At 49.2% G+C, this 19907-nt stretch overlaps 1 long non-coding RNA gene across 1 annotated transcript in view; it reads left to right on the top strand.

The window, feature by feature from the left end:
- Window positions 1–9324: 9324 nt before the first annotated feature.
- The window catches only part of LOC309676696, a 91826-nt gene continuing 81243 nt past the window's right edge, over window positions 9325–19907 (top strand). Inside the window, exon 1 of the long non-coding RNA XR_014269616.1 lies at window positions 9325–9581. This is a non-coding gene — a long non-coding RNA (uncharacterized lncRNA). The remainder of the gene's footprint in view (window positions 9582–19907) is intronic.

The raw sequence follows: 19907 nt of genomic DNA, 5'->3' as shown, positions 1-19907 counted from the left end.
ACCTCCGAGGGGCGGCGGCAGCTAGTGAGCTCCGAGGGACGGCTGAGGGGAGGGCCGCGCCAGCGGGCCGCCGCGCCGGGAGCCGGAGGCCTCAGCGGGGGCGGAAGTGCTCGATGAAGAGCGAGCGGCCATCTTGGAAAGGGGCCGGCAACAGTGGGACTGCCATACCTCAAGATGGCGGGCGCAACCGTTGGCCCCGCCCCCGGCTGCGGGCGGCGCGGGGGCTGCCGGGGCGGCCCGCGCCGTTACCGCGGCAACGGAGAATCCCGCCGCTCGGCCGCCGCCGGCCCCTCTCCTGAGCCTCGGCCCGGCCAGGGGCCCCGCAGCTCGGCCTCAGCCAGGCCCAGGGCCCGCCCAGCCGAGATCCCTGCGGCCCGGCCCCGGCCAGGCACGTCCTTCGGCTCTGCCTTGGCCAGGGCCCAGCCCAGCCCGGCCAGGATCCTGCGGCTTAGCCTTGGCCAGGCCCCCCGCAGCCCAGCCTCGTCAGCTCCCCCCCGCCCCCGCCAAGGCAGGCTGCCCCTCCGCAGACGAGCTCCACGCCAAGGTCTGCCTGGCCGAGTCCCCTGGAGCAGACGGCCCCCACAACCAGGCCTTGTCCAGTGCAGGCAGATCCCTCTACCCAGCCTTGCCCAGGCTCCCCCAACAGATTTAGGCAGGAGGAGAACAAACACCTGAGAGGAGCAAGCAGGTTCCTGCAGGCACCAGAGAGAGGCTGAGGCCACCCGCGTTCACCAGGAAGGCATGGCTGGCAGGGAGAGCTGGCACTAGGGAAACAGTCTGGTGGTGTGAGTACACAACTAGCCCCGCTCTGGGATTTTTATCACTCTTAATGTCACATCCCACGTAATTGTAATGGCTGGGAAAAGAAGAAAGAAGCAACCTCTGCAATCTTAAATTCAGCAGAGAGGAACAAGACCAGCTCCCTCCCTTTGCAGCTGCTGCTGAGGAAGACTCCCCTTCTGATAGCTCAAGGTATGAATTAGCTGATATAAAACAGCATTTAATGTCTGTGGCTGAGCGTGATGGATTAACAAGTACGCTCAGAAGTAAAATGAGTGAACACAAATATATACATTTATATGTTTTCTCTCTGCCAGGCAGGTTAGCTGGCTCCTGTGGAAAAGCCATTACAATGTGTTTGACAACTCACAGTAGCCAAGCCACAATGCGGCTGATAGTCTGCATTTAAAATTGTTCTGTTGGTGCATGTGCGTGGTTCCAACAGTGGTGGAAACCCCCCCTCAAGCATTACATCAGAGCGTGTCAAGGTTATGAGTGGTGTTAAGTTCCCCATGTACAGATATCACAAAGGTCATTGTATTTTAAGTCCCTGATCCTAAATCTTGTGTAATCTCTTCCTATTTTGTACTAGTTGTGCACAGCAGAGTGGGTGGGCTCCATGTCCTCTGCTGAGTATTTCTTTGGGGCAGGAAGGCATTTCAGAGCAAACATCACCTCCCCCCTCCCAGTTACACCCTTCTTGCTCTACTGAAATGAATATTCTGTTTGCCAGGCCTGCAGGCCTGATACCTCCTGCCCACTCCTTTTGATGTACCTTCAAGAAGTCATGTTTCTTTCTCCTCTCCTGTCTTGCTGACCAGGATGGTTTCTGCGGCTTTTTCTCCCTCCCTCCTGTCCATGTTTCTCCCCTCAGGTGGCTCCAAGACAACTTTTAGGTATCATCACTGTTGTAAGTTCTCCTAAACTACCTGTCCTAAAGTATCTCAGGCATTCTTAAATGGGAGATTGCAGGGCTACATAAAATAATAATAAATAATTATCTCCCTTCCCAGCAGGTCTGAATTAGCATCCTCTTTCTAGAAGAGTCTCTTAGGATGTTAATTGTCATCTGCCCCCTGGGATCTGTCTAAGTAAACCTTCTACCAGCAAGGTCTATTAGCATGTTAATGTCCTCCTCACTCCTGGAAGTCTCTTTGTATCACTGGCTTAATCGTCAAACAGCTTAATTTACAGACACAAAATTAAACTGGTTGCAATTAATCCGTATTGGCTGGTCATAGCTTGCAGTGTCACAGTGGGGATGTGACAGCCAGCTGTGGAGACACCAGCGGCTCCTGCACCCCACAGATCCCATCCGGCATGGCCGCAGAAGCTGAGCTGCCCAGGGAGATGCTGTGTGGTCCACATTGCTACCTGCCTCAGCTCCATGCTGTCCACGTAGGCTCTTCTGGCACACTCACGGTCTGTAAAGAAAGGGTCACGTGCACCTGCTCTGCCTGGGGAGGAATCTCTGTCCCTTGTCCTGGCCAAGACTGGAGGCTGCGAAACCCAAGGGTGGCCCCTCTGAGGCTGCAAGGAGCCCAGGACTGATACGGGCACACACAAAGCCAGAGGCGAGATGGGTGCTGCAGTGCTGCGGTGAGGAGTGACAGCAGAAAAAGCTCCGGCACAGCACAAACATGGTCAGAACGTAAGCCCTCTGTTCCATGCCAGCCCATGTTCAACACCCTGCTTGGCTGGGTGGCTGCCACAGAGACGAGTCTCATGTCTTCACCCACCCTGCAAAGGGACCCATGGAGGGGGGTTATTTACACTCCAGCTGTGTTTGGAGTAGGAAACGGCTTATTTGGAGATGCTGACTGATGGCGGAGGCTCCCTCTAGCACAGGCACAGAGCAGAGAGGAGCGGTATTTCTAGTGGGGAAACACAGGATACAGAAACCACGGCAAAGTGTGTCAGGAACCAAGGGGCTGTGGGGCCCCCTGCGCCCCCAGCCACTGCAGTGTACCAGCACCACGCACATCCCTACCTCGCCTTCACTCAAGACATGTCACACCTTGCTTCCATCCATCTTCTGATTAGACCTGTTGCTAATTAGGCCTGATCTATTTTTAAAGAGTTGCATCATTTAAATAGAATTACAGCCCGATTAGAAGCAAAGCAGCGCAGTTTTCTTAGACAGGACATTATTGACTTCTTCCAGGCAGACCTGAGAGAGAGCCAAACGGGTTTCATTATGCCTGCCCTACGGCTTTGCTCCAGCTTCAGTGAAGACAAACTTACACCCATTTAATGATGGAGGGCAACAAAAGCTGAACAGGTCTAAACTCCAGCACAGATGACCACCCAGCTGAGTCTGGGTGGGCTCACTGATTGCAGCAAGCAGTGTTTCAGGTCTATAGCGCAGCTGTGCTCTCTCTGTGATGCTCCCAGCCAGAAGATGCAAGTCTCAATGTGACAAAACCGTACTGAACTATGAGGACTGGTTATTTACAAAAGTACCACATAGCTGGAGTTGATGTGACTCCTATTCCTCCTTTCACGCTATGCCTCAAAGGCAACCAGATGATGAAGCACCAGAAAGGAGGGCTGGGGGTCCTCACTGGTGCCAACACAAATTTGACACCAGTCAAGAGGTTTTGCCCTACATGCTGCCAGCAACCACCATGGCTGCCCTGCGACTTTTGCGTGGGTGGCTCAGGCTGCACTGCGTACGCGGAAGCGAGTGCTGTCCTCTCTGTGTGCGCGAGAGATGACCTTGGGAAAGGTGGCTTCAGTCACTGCCCTTGGACTGGCAATATGCTCCTTTGGGAGTAAGCCAATATTCTGAGAAGACAGATATAACCTGATCCAGGCTTGGCCTTGCTGGGATGTGCTCCAGCCATGACATCACTCAGTAATGCCACGTGTATTTACTACTGGGGAAAGGTGCTGGATTGGAGTCTGAAATCCCTCGTTTATCTCCTGAGCAGGTTAGGAACAGGAAGCAGCATTAGCAGCCCCATCCTTGTATTTTTGAGGCCAAGCGAAATAATTTTCTGCAGCCAACACAGCCCTCAGCTCCGCTACGTCTGAGAACTCACATCTCCTGTTTCCATGCTCCCTGTAAGACATTCTTGCCACCCTTGGTCTTGCCCCTTCCCAAGACTCAGGAAGCTCCTTGCAGGATGCTATCAGCCCCCCAGCTTAGTTCAGACTAATTTCAACACAGCACTTTGCAAACTCAGTGAATGGATACCTGGAATCAGGTGGCCACTGCGCCATCCACAGACTCCGCATCAATAATGAATCAAAGGATTAAATGTAGAGCTGAAGCTGCTAGAAGGCAAATTCAGACTTTTATTTAAAAGATGAAAAATTGCTCTGTTACCCACCTGGCAGTGCAAGCCAGGACTCCTCTGTGGCAGGACAAAAATGCACAGCTCGATGCTGGCTAGGAGGCCCCAGAGCGTTCCAGCACCCTTCAGCAGTCTGCATCTCTGTCACGTACCAGATCAGTTTTTTCAGATGACTTCTTTGCAGATGACAAGTCAAGGTCAAGGGATAGATGCTCCCCTTCAGCACAGCAAGGCCAAGTATCCGGGAAAGCCTTAGGCTCAGGAACAAAGGACATACTTAAAAACCCACACGTCTGTCCCTCAAGCACTGTGAAACTCCTCACTAGGGAAAGATCTGTTCAGCAGATAGCCTTTTCATATGAGCCAGTCCAAAACCATCACACCTATTCCTCCAGGAGCAGCTTGGGATCACTGCAAGTTCCAGAGCTTCCTGCTGCCGCTGCCAAACCCACTTCCCGACCTGCGCCTCAGCGCACAGAGGACATTGTGGCACTTAAACTGCTCCTCCCTGGGTGCAAGGAGGACACCCCAGCCCCACAGTGAGGCAGCCGACAGGCTTAAGGCATAATTGGGACACAGTGCTGGGGTAAAAACTTTTATCTTTGAGTCACCTCTAATGACCAGAGAGTTTAACTAAGACAGGTAGGTGACAGATGGCTATAGGCAGGGGATCAGCCATACAGCAGCAGCGACTGAACCGTCTGCCAGTCACGGCTTACAAATCGCTACAAAAGCAAAGTAAATGCAGGCAAGAAGGAGCAACGCTCTGACAGAGTGACATGGGTACCTCTCAGCTTAGCTTGCAGGGGTAGAGCAGGAGGAGGGAAATAGCTTGCTTGTGACTCAAAGGCCACGAATGAGCAGATTGCTCCACGGGAGTGCACTCCCTGGAGAGCTGCTGAAGCGTGCAGAGCTCAGGAGAAGCCCAGGAATCCATCTGTGTGCAGGAGGTGGCTGAAGTCATCTCCCAACCCCGCAGACTGGGGGAGGTCAGCAAGCTCTGAGCAAGCAACTGTCACTCCACACCCCTGAAATCCATAAGCAGGCTAGAAACCTAAAGCCTGTCATTAGGAATCATAAAAACAGTAATTAGACCAGGACTGTCACGAGTTCACGCCTAGAACATCAATACGAGGCATTTACCCAGCAGCAGGGGACCACTACCCTCGGAAAGCATCGTCCCCTAGGGATGCAGGAAGCCTAAGGCTCCATGGACTTACTATTCACATAGGCATAAGGTCCTGCAGGGAACCATGTAAATAGGCTTACGAGCCACAAGAGCAGCTCAAAGCTTTGAGGGGTCCAAAAATACTGCTGCCTGTGCAGGCCAAGGGCATAGGAGCTAAATCAGCTCCTGGTTTGCTAGCTCTGCCTGTCATGGGCCCCAGTCCTGGTGCTTCACTGGGCTGATGCTGCAACTCAGCTGATTTACGCAGTGGGCTGCATTGAGGAGTTAAACCTTCAGCAGAATGCCGATTTGGGTATGAGTGAGCTGTTGCATGAGTTTAGCCTTATTATTTAATCACATCTCATAGAGCTGTGAGAAACCACCTCCTTATAAAGCAGGTGAAAGCCCAGTCTTTTAGTTCTTAATGGCATCACAGGGAGAAGGCCTTGTTTTAAGTTGGAGTTGTCCTTTAACAACAACAACAACAAAATAATACAAGGATAGCTTGAAAGTAGTTTTATTTAAGAAAAATGAGATTGTGTGCAGGATTAGGGAGGTTTCTGCTGCAGTACCAAGAGCATCAGCTGTACTCCTTGCTGGCTTTCCAAATGGCTGCCTTTCTAAATGGCTGCTTTGTTTGCCAAAACCATCTCTCTTCAGAATGTTAATAGATGACATTAATTAAAACATGAGCCATGCTTAAAGTAAAGGTTCTTCTAATCAAAGTTCTTCTAAAGTTTTATTCTCTTGGCACTTGACTGGTCACACAGGATTTACCCTGATGTGTGACCGTAGTAGTCATAAATCACACGTTGTCTAATCTATTAAAAATAGATTCCCATCTTTACATCCTGATAGGAGCTGAATCAGCAGAGAACTGCACCCACATTAACACAGACCACGTATTTTTGCCCTTATGGTTGACATAATGGTTCCTTCCATCACGAGACGGTTGCTATAGAGCTTCAAGGGAGCTCAGCTGAAGTAGAGAGATGAGTATGGTTACCCATAGGTTGCAAAAACAGGTGAGTGGCTGATGCAGATGCCACCTCCAGAGTTAGACAGGGAAAGAGTAACAGAGCAAGGACCAAAGGGTCACAAAGCTCTCTCCCCAAAGTTAGTGTCCTTTTAGTTTGCTGTGACAGACAGAAATAGGCCTGAAAGCACATTCCCCAAGTGGCCTAATTTCTCTGCCCTCATGCAATGTTCTCTTTCCTCCTCAGCACCAGACTATTTGTTTTATTTTAGGATTTGAGATCTCACAACCTTTAGTGAAGGATAAAGGTGCTCAACAATTAACTATGGTGGGCTTTTTTTTCCTCTTAAGTATTGCAATTAAGTTGCAAGGAGCAAAAGCCATCCCAGGGTAACAAAACCAAGCAGGTCAAACATCCTCAACACAGAAGTCTCACCCAGAAAAACAGCAGACACCCCCCCCCTCCCCCGCTGAAATCATTCCTCCCCACGCTCCCGCTGTTTGCTTTCTTTCACCAAGTACTTTTAATGTCCCTCCCTCAAATAGGTTGATAGTCCACACTGTTGTGTTCAAATAGAAAAAGGTCAGAGTGACACAGAAAGGCTTTAACTTCCTCCCCAGCACTGGATTTTTGACCTGGATGATATTCACGGCTGTCAAGGAAGCAGTTAGCCAACTATATTTAGGAAATGAAAAAACATACTTCCCCTCTCATCTCCTCACTCAGAGGCACCAGAGAGGCAAACACTTATTTGCAGTGTTTTCAGTGAAATATGACAAGAAGCTTAATGGAAGGGAGGACAAAAAAAAGCCCAACAACCTTTCTTTGGACTGGTTTAGTAGGTCTTATGGAGGAGGAAGATGGGTAGAGATAAAAAGACTAAGCCTAAGTAGAACACAGGACCAGCTTAACAGGCCCAGAATAAATCTCTCTCATGCTGTTATTTAACAGTGAAGTCAGACACATGCTCCAGAGCCACTCCTTCATCACTACTGAGCCCAGCAAAGAGATTTTTCTTCCTGGGGGACTACTGGCATCCTCAGCACATGAGAACAATCCTTAAGGCTGCCAAATGTGCGACTCGAAGTGGAACTGCAAATGCCAAAAATGCAATCACAGTTACGGGCCACGCTCCTGGAAGAGGGGGGTTAAAAAAAACAGAACAATTACTGATGAGATCACTGGTAGAAATTGTTTGAGAGCTGCTGCCTCAAGGCTTCCCAATCCTCAGCAACCAAACCAAAATGCAGTGACGCAGCTGTGCAGGTGGCTGCCACCCACACCAGGGCACCTGGGCCACCCGGTCTGGGCGGGGAGCCACGCACGTGTCCCCATTTTGTACTTGCTGTGAAGATCTACTCCGTAAACAGGATTCTTCCCTGGGGGATACCACAGCATTTGGCTTACCTTGATGACACGAAGGGGGCTCTGGCACTTAGACGTGTGATACAAAATACAGATCTACAACAAGCATTCCTATCCTGCAGAAGGGTTGTGTTGAGCTCAGGCACCAGCTGTGTTTGAGTAACAGGATCTACCAGTACTTTTGGGGTTACATTAGGACTGGAGAGCACAATCGTAACAGGCGGGAACACAGCGACCATCCAGAGGAGATACCACAGCCTTGGGCGGGCTCGAGGCACCACTGCAGCCCAACAGGAGGACAGGCACCAGCAGTATTGTCTCAAGCACAGGAACCGAGCCGTCACGTGGCTGCTTGTCTGCACGGCACAGTCAAGCACACCCGCACTTACTTCTGCCGCTTCCATGAGCCCAGTGGGACAAAGGCTTATCCAGCAGGAACGACCATCCTCCTTTGGAGAGTTTTGGTTGTTTAGAAGAGACTCTGTAAATAAAAACAGCACAAAAGCCTCTTGACATGACGCAATCAGCACTTGGAAGGGTCCAAGGAAAAAACTAGGCGCAACCAACACAGCCTGGTCAGGAGCAAGGTCCCATCCCAGGGCCAAGAAGGGAGAACAGCCCGTTTTGACATGCCTGCGTTATACGGCGGAGATGGCCGGGGCCCAGCAGAGCAGCCATGCTCATAACCTTCCCCTCGGGACAGCAGGAGCTGCGCTGCAGGTCCCCGGCACCCTCAGCTCCAGCCAGGGCAGTCCTGGGCCAGGCGAGAACATAACCTGGGTAATCCCCAGCGACACAGAAATAATGATTTTTTGTAAATAACTGCCAAGAGGAGTTTCTCATTAACACAGCCTCTTCTAGAAAGCAAAAGCTTTTGGCATCGAGAACATTTAATGAGTATGCGCCGTTACGGGATTCAGCCCCAAACCGCGCAGGGGTTTGTAGTGCAGCGCAGGTACAGCGGGAGGGATGAAGATACAGAGCGGAGTGCCCGCTGTCTGCGGACGAGCGGCGCGATACCGTGTAACCGACCGTCGACCGTCCCCCTGCGCCCGCCCCGACCGCTGGAAGCCAGCACCCTTCAGGGGCAGGGACGGCGCGGGGGAACAACCGGCGGGGAGAGCGGCCGGCAGCGGGGCTGGGCGGGGGGACGACAGGACACGGGACTGACCCCGCACCACCCGCCACCGTCCTGTCAGGCGCCTCCGCCCGACCCCACGGCCGCTCGGCAGGCCCGGGGCGGGCGGCACGACGGCCCGCAGCTCCATCCCGCTGCCGGCGGCGGAGCAGCGCCTCAGCGCACCCGCACGTACCTGCGGGGGCCGAGGGGAGCGGGGCCCGGAGGCCGGGCCGACGGCGGGAGGGGTGGGGGGGTGGGGGGCTGCGGCGGCGGCGGGGCCAACGCGCCCCCCCCCACTGGGCCCGCCCCGGAAACGCCACCGCGCTCGTGACCCCTGATAAGCCCACCAATGGGCCGCCGCGCCGCCGGGACACGTCGGCCAATGGTGGTCCCCCCCCCTCGGCTCCACCTCCCCGCTCCCGTCAGCCCTCGCGCGCGGCGGGGAGGGGAGGGGGGCGCTGCGGCGCTGCTTTTCGCCTTCCTTTCCCCCCCCCTTTCATTCCGCGGCGGTAGTGGCAGCGCGCTGACGTCGCGGCGTCGCTGGCCGCGTTCCGCCAATTGGGTGCGCCGATGCGGCGGGCCAATGAGCGTCAGCGTCTCAGCGGTGGCCGATCGGGCGGGCGGGCGGCAGCGCTGGGAGCCGAGGCCGAGGCCGAGCGCGGCGGGGCCATGGAGCGGGCGGCCGGGAGGCGCCGCCGCCACTGCCCGCGCCCCCTCCGCTAGTCCCGCTCCCCCCTCCCCCCGCTGTTCCTCAGCGCCGCCGCAGCCCCCTCACCCTCCCCCCGCCGCCTCCTCTATGCGGCGGGGCCGGCGGAGCCGCAGGCCTCGCTCCCCCGCGAGGCTGCCCTCGGCCCGCTGAGCCCGGAGCGCCGGTAAGGGGCGGCGGGGAGGTGGGCTTCCGCGGCCTGGTCGGGGAGGAGAAGGGTCTAGGCGGGGTTTAGGGGGGGATACCAGGGGGTGGGGGAGAGCCGAGACGTATGAGGGCAGAGGGGCTGAAAGAGGGGGCGCCGGGAATGGTCGGGGTGGGGGGGTTGAGGGGGGCACGGTGGCGTGAGGGAAGAGGGCAGCGCGGGGAGAAAGCGCCGTACCGAGTGTTTTTGGGACGGGTGGCAAAGAAGATAGGGGCTATTCCGAGCAAGAAAGGGCCTCTGGGGGCTGTGGGGGGAGAGGGGACAACCGGGGGTGGGTCAGTGGAAGGGGAGAGGGCCTGGGGGGGAGCAGGGGGTGCAGGAGGTTGGGGGGAGGCGGGACGGAGGCCGGCTGGCTGGGGTGAGGAGGGTTTGGGGAGCGTGTGGGGGAGCGGCAGAGAGAGCTCGGGGGGTGGTAAATATTTAGGGGTGGGGAGCTGTGGGTTGGGAGGAACACGGGGCTCTGGGTCGAGGCCGCAGCGTGGGTCGTGTTTCCCCCCCCGTGGTATTTTTTTTGTGGGGAGGCAGCGGCGTGCAGAGGTGCGGTGGGGAGCACGCATTTTGGGGTGAGCGCTGTGCTGGGAGGAACAATACCAAAAGTTGTCTGAAATGGTAATTTCCGTTTCCCATTTCATCATCCCTGGGTAGGCGTTAGCCCTACGTGTGTGTGCGCAGAGGATGGAGCTGAACAGAGCTGCCGCCAGCCAGCTTGGCTGATCCGCGTTTATTTATTTATTTTCTAGTTTAATCTTTAAATTGCTTGGTATTTTTCTCCTCGGAGGAGCCTTTGTGTGCCGGGGAGGGGCTGGTAGACACCTTTGCCCCTTAGCAAAGAGAGGAAGGGGGGAAAAAAAAAAGAATCCCAACCCAAAACAGCTGCACTTCTGCAGTCCAGAATTAACCTCCCCCAGTCCGGTAGATTGATTGCATGTTTAGAAAGGCAAATCGCCGCTCCCCCCACCTCTTGCCTTGCAAGGAGCCGGGATGAGCTGAGCCCTCGGTGCCCTCTGCCCTTTCCCAGAGAGAGCAGCTGTCCTGCGAGGGGGTGTGCGTGCGGATTGAAAATCGGCCTCTTCATTGAGGCACAAGAGTCGGTGTGTTTACGGATTGGCTTCTACTCTAAGCTTGGAGATCTGTTTTGATATCCAGTTGCAGGAAAGGGTTCCTCCCCCCTCCTGGTTTTGTACACAAAGTACTCTCTTACCACTGGGGACACGGCCCTATAGGCAGAGAACAAATTCCAGGCAGCTCTTGAAGCAAAATTCCCTCCTGAGATGGTTTCTGAAATTGGGTATAGACTTTTTTTTTCTTCCCTGTGTAGGCAAAGATATTTAGCTGAAAACATTTTGTGGATGTAATGCTTTGTAGTGGCTATGTGCTTTCTTGAAACGCTGAAATTTGTATAAATGTAAGGAACTTGGAGATTAAATGTATTTCTCCTTTTTTTTCTGGGTTGTTAATAAAACAGAACGTTTTTATATAATCACTCCCATTATTTTCTTTTTCGGGGGACGGGGGGGAAACACTCCATGGAGTCATGGAGAGGTAAAAGGAGATTAACTCTCGCATGTTTTCAAATGGCATTGATACATTCTTTTGTGTGTGCTCTACCAGGAACTAAATATTTGACTTGATTAACTTAAAAAGAAAAAGTTGGCGTTTTTACAAAATGGATTTACTGGCAGATTAAAGGTGCATATTGGAGCACTTCTAAATGGTTGTGGTGGCGTGCAGTAGAAGGGTTTTAAATGCTACGTGAAGCGAGACCTACAGTGACTTCTCTGTCTCGGCAGGGAAACTCTTAGGCACCTCATTTCGTTACGCCTGTGAAATGTTGCTGCTGAAGCCGTGTGACCTGTTTTCTTTCTGTGGGAAGCGCCCTGTCAGTGGAAGATCTTGCTCTGAGGGGTGTTCTATGCCTATGTGGGTCCACGCTGGGGGCTCTGGTTGAGCTGCTCCTACAGCACAGTTACCCTCACAGCCTTCATGTGTCTTTCCCCAAAGCAGAGCATTGTCTGCGCTACCGTGTCCGTCCTGGCGTCTGCTTTTGTTTAGGTGTGTCTGGGGTTTGTGGAGCTCAGCTCTTTTTTTATGCAGAGATGCTCCAAGTCTCTTTGGTTCTAGAAGAACTTGTCAGTCTTAAAGGAGGTAGCACAAGAAGGTATAAAACTTGCTGGGGCATATCTTGTGTGTGTCCTCCCTGGAAAAGAGCGGTCTGGGCTCTGGTGGAGCTTGCTGTGAACCTGTATTGTTGGGCTAGCTGGGACTTGCATCACCTCCAGACTTGTCTGAGTAAGTGGTAAGGGTTTGGTTTCCGAAATTCACAGCAGATTGAGTTGCCTGTACAGCGAAAGACACTTTGGAGGGCCCATACGAGCCCTTCAATTTCAGCCCTCCAACTTGATCAGTTCCCAACCTTTTTTTTTTTTTTTTTTTCTTATTTCTGTTCTGAATAGTGGTTATAGAAGCCCTGGTCATGTAAGCATTAGTGGCTTTGACAGGCTGGAAACTGGAGATGTTACATTTAGTGTTTCACAATTGGTTTTGCTGTTCAGTTCTGCTTCTCCTTTTAAAAATGAACTCTTGTCTGTATCTCCATTTCATAAAAACGTGGCTCAGGGTGAACAGATATTTTTTTAATGTGCTGCTTTTTGTTTTTATGATGTTGTAATAGCATTTCCTTAGACTTAAACATACAGGTTGTCCAAAATGAATGTTGGTTTTGGATGGGGGAAGAAAACTCAAAAAACAAAACCAAAAAACCCTCCAGCAAAGTGCTGGGCTTCATTTCTTCCTTCGTGTGTGGTAGACAACCTGTTAAGCTTATTTTATTTTCTACTCATGTTTTAATTGACTAAGTCCCCAAAAATGCTTCTAAACAAAATGAAGCGTATCACAGTGTCGTGCAGCGTTCTTCTGCTGTTCAGTAGAGCAGACAAATGTATTTCTCTAGGGTCAGTGAAGACTAGTCGTGTTAATCAATACTGTACCAGCAGTGTTCCCTTTTCAGTAAACCAGATGGACTACTTACAACTGGTGGTGATTATTTTAACTGTGTAATTGTAACATGGCTGCATGATGACAGTGTTTCCTGCAGATACTTCAAAGGAAGGTTCCTGACAAGTATATCTTTACAGCTTTTAATCTGTACTTTTTGTCTTTATGTTGTGGCTTTTGGACATATGTTTGAAGTACTAAGATTTTTTTTTTTTACCTCCTGCTTTTCTATACATTAAAAGAAGGCAATACTCTATAAATAATAAAGTGTCTCGAGGATGGGAATAAAACCAGGATTAACTGCTTTTTGGAGGCTCCCACGGTGGTGTATTGGTTTCAGTTATAGATCCACACAGTGACTAATGCAGAAACTAGGAAGAGCTTTAAGTTACCATGAGGAAATGGCAGCATTTTTTTAAAACAGTGCTTGAATCTTCTATATGCGTGCATGTGGCTTTGTTTTGGGGAGAATATGTTCTGTGGTGACTTGAGTCTTAACTGGGACGATCTAATTACTCGGTGAAGAAATCCTTCTCCGAGGGAAGGAAATGCCCAGGACCGGAGCTGGTTAATTACATTTTGTAAAATTAGTGAGTGACGGCTTTCTTACGAGGTTAGCCCCTCTTCCTCCCTCCGTGCTCAGTACCTGAATTTCAGGCTTGACAGTCTGCTTTATGGATTGAAATTCTTCCTCGGTATTAAGATTTAATGGTGGTAGATACATAGCAAGTAGTGACAGGTACTACTGCTTTTCAGTACAGCAAAGGAAGTAATGTTTGGAAATATTTACAAGGTGGTTGTTATTCTAATCGTATTTCCTTGATGAGGCTCTAGTAAAGGTGGCTTGTCTGCTACCTCCATCGCGAGTGAGAATTGTATGTATTTCGGTTGTAAAAGGCTAGGGAGAGAAACTGGTGTCTCCATAGCAAAGATTTTAGTGTTTCATGATAAACATGCATGTATTTTTACCCCATCTAATTTAAAACAGTCTGCGTGACACTTTACAGGAATGATTTGTATGCAGCTTTAAAATATTTTTTTTCCTGCAAGAGGAATTAGCGCTACGAAACTGCTTTTTCTGAGGGTGCTGAGCGCTGAGATCCTCAGCTAAATGCTGTGTAATTTGTATGCCACTGATGCACGGTCATAAAATATACTCACATAAATGTTAAAAGAAAGCCTGCGTAGTCAATTATTTGAAATCACAAGCATCTGAAACAGCATGGGTTTGTGCAGCTATAGCTTTAATAAAGTGTGCTTGGGCAAAATGCTGTCTTTGGTATCCTGCAGAGAAGGGGGGTAGGAAGCTGTCAGCGCCTGTGGTCTGGAGGCTGGTTTTGAGTGTATTTGACTGTACCTGGAATTTTCAGGCTTTCCTGTGTGAGAACTGGTGTTTTCTGGTGTATTTTCTCATGCAGCTGTTGGGTATTTAAAAATCTTAATTTGTCTGACTCTGGGTGGTGGTGCTAGCTTCATCTGTGGCTAGTTATAGGTGATGCCAATTTGTAATCCTTTACAAGTGTATTTAAAAAAAAAAAAAGCAGCTTAAATGCTAATAGCAGTGAAAAATCTGTTCAGTGTGTTACGTGTGTGTGAAGAAAGCAGGCACACACGTTGGTCTGTGTAGTCTCTGTCAGCTGAGCTGAGGGCTTTTAAAAATCTGCTCTAATTTTTATGCTGTATGTGGAATGGCTAATCCCATAAAAGCCTCGCACCTTTTGACAGATGAAACGCTGCTGTTCTTAACTTATTTGAGCAAAATATTTTTATAGATGGTATTAGCTCTGTGGCTCCAAGGGTAATGCAGTCCTTGCACAAGAAAGATCTTGCTTTGATCTGACAGCTTTCAAGATCCATTTCCAATCACTGAGTTCCATTAACTCTGTTTATAATGGTGCCCTCAGACTTTTTTCTGTTTATGTGACTCTTTAGGGTGTTAACATTTCTGCGTATATGAGTTCTCTTTAATAAACTGAAGGAGTAATTGGGGTCAGAAAAGGAAATAATCTTGTTAGAAGGCGCAGTTAATTATATCAGGTATTTTGGGCTCCAGCATTCTTCCTCTTGATTCTTTATGTTTTCTCCAAACTGTAGGATGTAGAGAAGTTATCAAATTGCCACCAAAATAGGACAGTGGGGCAGGGTAGTGTCTGTACAGTTAATTTTGGGAGCATGAAACGAGCGCAACTGCAGGCTTGCTGACCATGAAGGTTGTGGAGGAGAGGAGGGGAGGCTTCTCCGGCAAGCAGCCTCTTCCCTCTTCTGTGTTGTTGCAGCCTTCAACATAGTCTATGTGATCCTGTGTCCCTCAAGTGCGGTGCGGGAGCCCTGTCGCTCAGCAGCACCCTATGCAGTAGCTCGGGCAGAGGATGGGTGCCGTTCGTCAGCGGGAACGGCACCGCTGGTGTCTTGCGAGACTTCACCTACGAGACACCATCCTGGGGCTTCCTGCCTTCTTCAGTGTTGGTAGTGAAAAGGCATGAGCTCCTAAAGAGGCCTTCTGAAACCTGTGTCTCTTCTAGATAGTATTCATTTTCTTCTGTTCATTATGTGAATAAGTTGTTCTACTCACTGCGGTGTAGCTGTTGTGAAGAGAGGCTGAAATTGTAGTCTGCCAAGGGCAAGGAATTGGGTGATGCTACCCCAAAGTAAACAAAAAGCATGCAGCAGTCTTTAGTGTTGTGGGGTAGCAATGACGGAGAGTGAATTAACTGTTGTAGTCAGAAGAAAGTGATGTTTTTTTCTAGGTCAGGGTTGAAGGCACTGTCAGGGTGGTGATGTGAAGCATATATTACTGTCTGCATTGTCCCTGCCATATGGATGTGTGCAGTACTGCCCTTGGCATTCATGCATTGAATTATTTATCCTCTAAAAATCTGTAGGCAGCCTTTCTTCCTCTGTCTCTAATAAAACCAAACTTATCCAATGAGTATTTTTAAAATAAATCTTCCACTGTAAATTATTGCAGTGGCAGGAGCAAGCTATTGATTGCATATTGTGTTTGTATTAGTAAACCAAGGGTTATAACATTTGATATTTTGTGGAAACATTGAAATATTAATTCTGCTGTTAGGTGCAAGAGTGTTCATGCTGGCGTGGGGTTCCTATGTGACTAAAATGCATGCCTATTTCTTCTTTAGCAACAAAATCTACAGACTGAAAATGGAAAGGGTGGAAAACTTTTCAGTATGTATAGAAGAAGCTTTGTCTCAGCTAGGGGAACTAGCTAGCTTTGTCTCAACTGAGGGAACTGATCTTTTTCTCACATAAGAGCAGTGAGAAAGCTTCTCCTTTCCTCTTGTGTTGCATTGGATTTGCTCTGAGAAAAATGTTAAGGCGGTCCTCGTTTGAGTGGTAGGCTTCAATCCTCAGCTGAGGACATCAAGGTCTGGAGAGTGTCACGGTGGGGTAAGCCACGGTGGGGTGGCTGTGGGTAATCAGGGGAGGGAGAGAGGGGACATATAAAATATGCAAACACTGGAGGAAGCTGGCTCTGTAAATTTTTAAGAGACTGACAGCTTTGCTGTATAGAAAAGGTCTAAAATAATTTACCTTTAGAGCAGCATAAAGCTGCTAAAATCGTATCACGGGCATGGGAAAGAAGGGAGATGTTACCCTCTTAAAAAAAAAAAAAAATCAGCAGAATCCAGAGGCAGCCTGTTCCTGTGGGCTTGACAGCCTGTGCAGCAAGAAGCTGAAGGGGGTAGGTTTTGAAAGTGCCGTGCTGCTCTGAATATCTTGATGTGAAATGAAAGTACACGTAATTTGGAACTCCTAAAAAAAAACAAAAACAAAAAACAAAACAAAACAAAAAAAAAACACCAAAAACAAAAAAAAACCCAACCAACACCCCCCCCCCCCAACACCAAAAACAAAAAAAACCCAAACATTTTATTTTAAAGCTATTTCATAAGGTGAATGGAAACTTCATTATTAAGTATAAAATGCTTAACTGCAGTTCGTGGTGCATCTTCATTTTAAATAAAGTGCACATGAAAGTGCTCCCCTCCCCCTCAGCACAGAGTGTTATCAGCTTATCTGGGCAGGAGTTCAGAGCCATAAAAACTATATCCTGCTTACACCTTCCAGCCTATCCTATGACCTGCTCTGTGTAAACAAGTTGTACCAGGAGCTCCAAATTACTAGTAAGTAGCTGGGTTTTCTGCAGGCCGGTTAGGGCCAAGAGGAGCCAAGATAAAGTTCCAAGAAGTTCTCCGTTGGGAATGGTCTCCTGATAGCTGCCTTCTGCAGGGAGGAGGTAACAGATCTGATATCCTGCTGACTGTGGCAGTGACCGTATCCTATGAAAAGCAGTAATCTTTCGGGTAGACTTTACACTTTCGGTCTAGTGTTTTCCACGTTACACAGGATGATGGCTGTTGCAGATTGTGAAATGTCAGTGTTGTCGTAACAACACACACTGCCTGCTGCACCGACTGTCGTTCTGCTGTTGCATCAGGTCTTGGATGGACTGAACATGTAAGCCTATTTATAAAGTACTGCTGTAGTTATATCTTTAGATAGATGGATGAGATTAGCCATGCTGATGCTGGGAAGAGATATAGGTAGATGTGGGGAAGCGGGGTGTGTGTGTGTGTGTGTGTGTGTGTGTGTGGAAACAAACATCCTGCTCATGGTTGTTTAAATACCATTGGGTGAGCTGGTGCTCTAGTTACAGTGTTTGGCTGCTTCCCATAGCTAGCTGTCTCCTTGGTTTCATCTTGCAGCCAGGCACTGGCAGATACATTTATCCGGACTGGATCGTGGGTCTGCAATGAGTAACCCTGGATATTTTTGTGTGTAAAACTTTACCTTTCTGAGCAGTCCAAGAGTTGAATGCACTAGTCAGGTTCGAAGATGAAAGCCTGTTCTCCTTGAACATTGACCTTTTTATTCCAACTCGTGTGGTTTCTTGTCCTACCAACACACGACACGTGAGAATATGCTCATTTTGAAAATAAGAATTGCTGATAACTGCTGTATCTTCTCTAGTCTCCTTCCTTGCTGTAGTCTGCCTCTTGGCACATGTCGGGGTACTGTGCGATGACTGTCCCAGCCTCTGATCTGTTTGACACTCTCCATTTTGCCAGCAGCCCAGAAGGCTTCTGGCTTTCTGACTGGGATCTGAGGTGCCCTGCATTACTCGGAGCTGCTCTCTGTTGAGGGTGATGGTGGTGAATTAAATCGCCTTTCCCTGTGATCAGTACTGGTACCGGGGTGTTAAACTTGTTTTGTGGTGAGAGCTGAATTGCCTTTGAGTTAGCCTTCATCCAGGGGAGAAGAGATTACACGAGAAGTCAACTTTGTGGCTTTTTCCTGATATGCTGAGTAGTGCTCCTTAGTTAAAGCTACAGGTTGTATTCTTAAAATGCTGCATTTACTTCTGCAGTCTTTTCTGTCTGCTAGCTTCCCCTACTTCACCCACTATAATATTTCTTCTCCCTTCTGTCTGCCCCCCTCTTCCCAGGAGCCTCATCTGATGGAGATTCTGCTCGGCTCTCTGCTCTCGCCTTGGTCCTCCTCATCCAGGATTCTTGTCTCTAATTTTAGTTAGTCTGCCTTTTGATGTTCCCTCCCGTCTGTTCCTGCCTTTCTCCCTTTCTCTGAGATCATCCTGCATCTTCATGTCCCTCTCGAGATCTGGGCTGTGTTTTTGCGTGGTGGGAGGAAAGTGCTTGAAAATGAAATGAAGCTGCAGTAGTGTTGAGAGGTGAAGGATCTGAGGGCATGGAGACTAATGCCAGGGATGAGAGTTTGGGGTGCTGTCAGCTTGGGTCTGCTGTTGTGCTTACCACTAATGGCTTGTTACCTCTTCTGCATCACCATCACCACCTATTGTCTCTGGTTAGATCTGCTCTTTGGATCTTTCTGTTTTATGGGTTTGTCCTGTATTTGAACGATGGGGCTCTTTTCCACAACATTAACAGTAATAGTTGTAGGCAGAATTTACTCTTACGGAGCCATGCAGGTAATTGAAATCCGCAAGAATCCTTCTGATAGTCTCTTCAGAGCTGTTACCTTGTCCATCTGGTGCTAATTCACTTGATGCAGCTTGCAATAGAGAAGGGTGCATGGGAGGTCTGCTGGCAGTGTTGCATGCTTAGTATTGCCTGGCAGCCTGGCTTTCCTCTGAACCTCCTGCTGTTTGCTAGGGCAGGAAAGCTGCAAGCTCCGTGGTTTTCTCTAGAATTTTACTTAGTGTTAGCATGTATTTGCTTACATGCACAGAGAAAATAACTTTTCTAATGCAGATGCATTTTGACGTGGTAAGGCAGTTCTCCGCAAAAGGATGGAGTGCACATCAGCAGAAAGCTGGGTACCCGACCTGATTGCTTTGGCGTCCGGAAAGGTAGCTTGGCCTGGTGGGATTCATCTGCTTGAAGGCTAGTAGGGATGGTGCGTGTACACATAATCTCATTTGTGCATAGAATATAAATACCTGCTGTTGCAGACTTGCAGCCTGTGGTTTTAGAAGTTCTTTTGCGAAAACAACATTCAACCCCTCCACCACTGTAGCGAAGAGCTTCAGTAGAAACCCAATCCTAGCAATTAGTGAAGGCTTTAAAAGGAACCTAGCAACTGCTACTGTAGTTCAATTTGCAGATAGATTTTTTTTTTAGGCTAAGATTTGTAGCTGTTTTATTTGCGTTGTACGGAGATTGTCTGCGTGTCGCTGTAGAAAGAAAGGTGGAGGGAGTCGTGGTTATGTGGAGATCAGTGACTAAATTAGTTGAAATGATAATGGTAATGCTGCTGTGGACTCTGCAGCAAGTGATCCTCAGGGAAAGTGGAGCATGACTGGAATATATTTGGTGGTATGTGAATTTGGTGTTTGTGGGTAACCTGAGCTCACCTGTAAAGTGTTTTGTTACCCAGTTACTTTCTGACCTAACTTGCTTTTGTCAACAGTCACACCAAATGATTAACAAATGATGATTTCCATGAGTGTGGCTATGTAAAACGTTAATAGGCTGCATTTTTTTCAGATCAGCTTTATAACATGCGCTGGCCTTTAAGTCGAACTTCAAAGAAGGTAGTTTGCTTTATGGTTGAACCTATGAGCAGTTTTATGTGCAGGGTGGAGTGAACTTGTGGAGAATATTGCAGTTTTCCCGCTGCCATAAAAAGTTATGATCCTCATGATTCAAGTATTGTTCTGTAGGTGGAGGCAAGAGACAGATGCAGAGGTCAGTGGGAGCGTGTACGGAGTAAGTTCAGATGTGCCAGCGGAGTGAATGGCATCTTCTGTGTTCCCAGCTCACTGAAACGGGTTCAAAAAGTGCCTTGTGCTCT

The sequence above is a fragment of the Vanellus vanellus genome (assembly GCF_965231255.1).
Source record: "Vanellus vanellus genome assembly, chromosome: 12".
Taxonomy (NCBI): Eukaryota; Metazoa; Chordata; class Aves; order Charadriiformes; family Charadriidae; genus Vanellus; species Vanellus vanellus.
The sequence above is the reverse complement of the archived record's forward strand: the minus strand, read 5'-3'. Positions and strand labels throughout refer to the sequence as shown.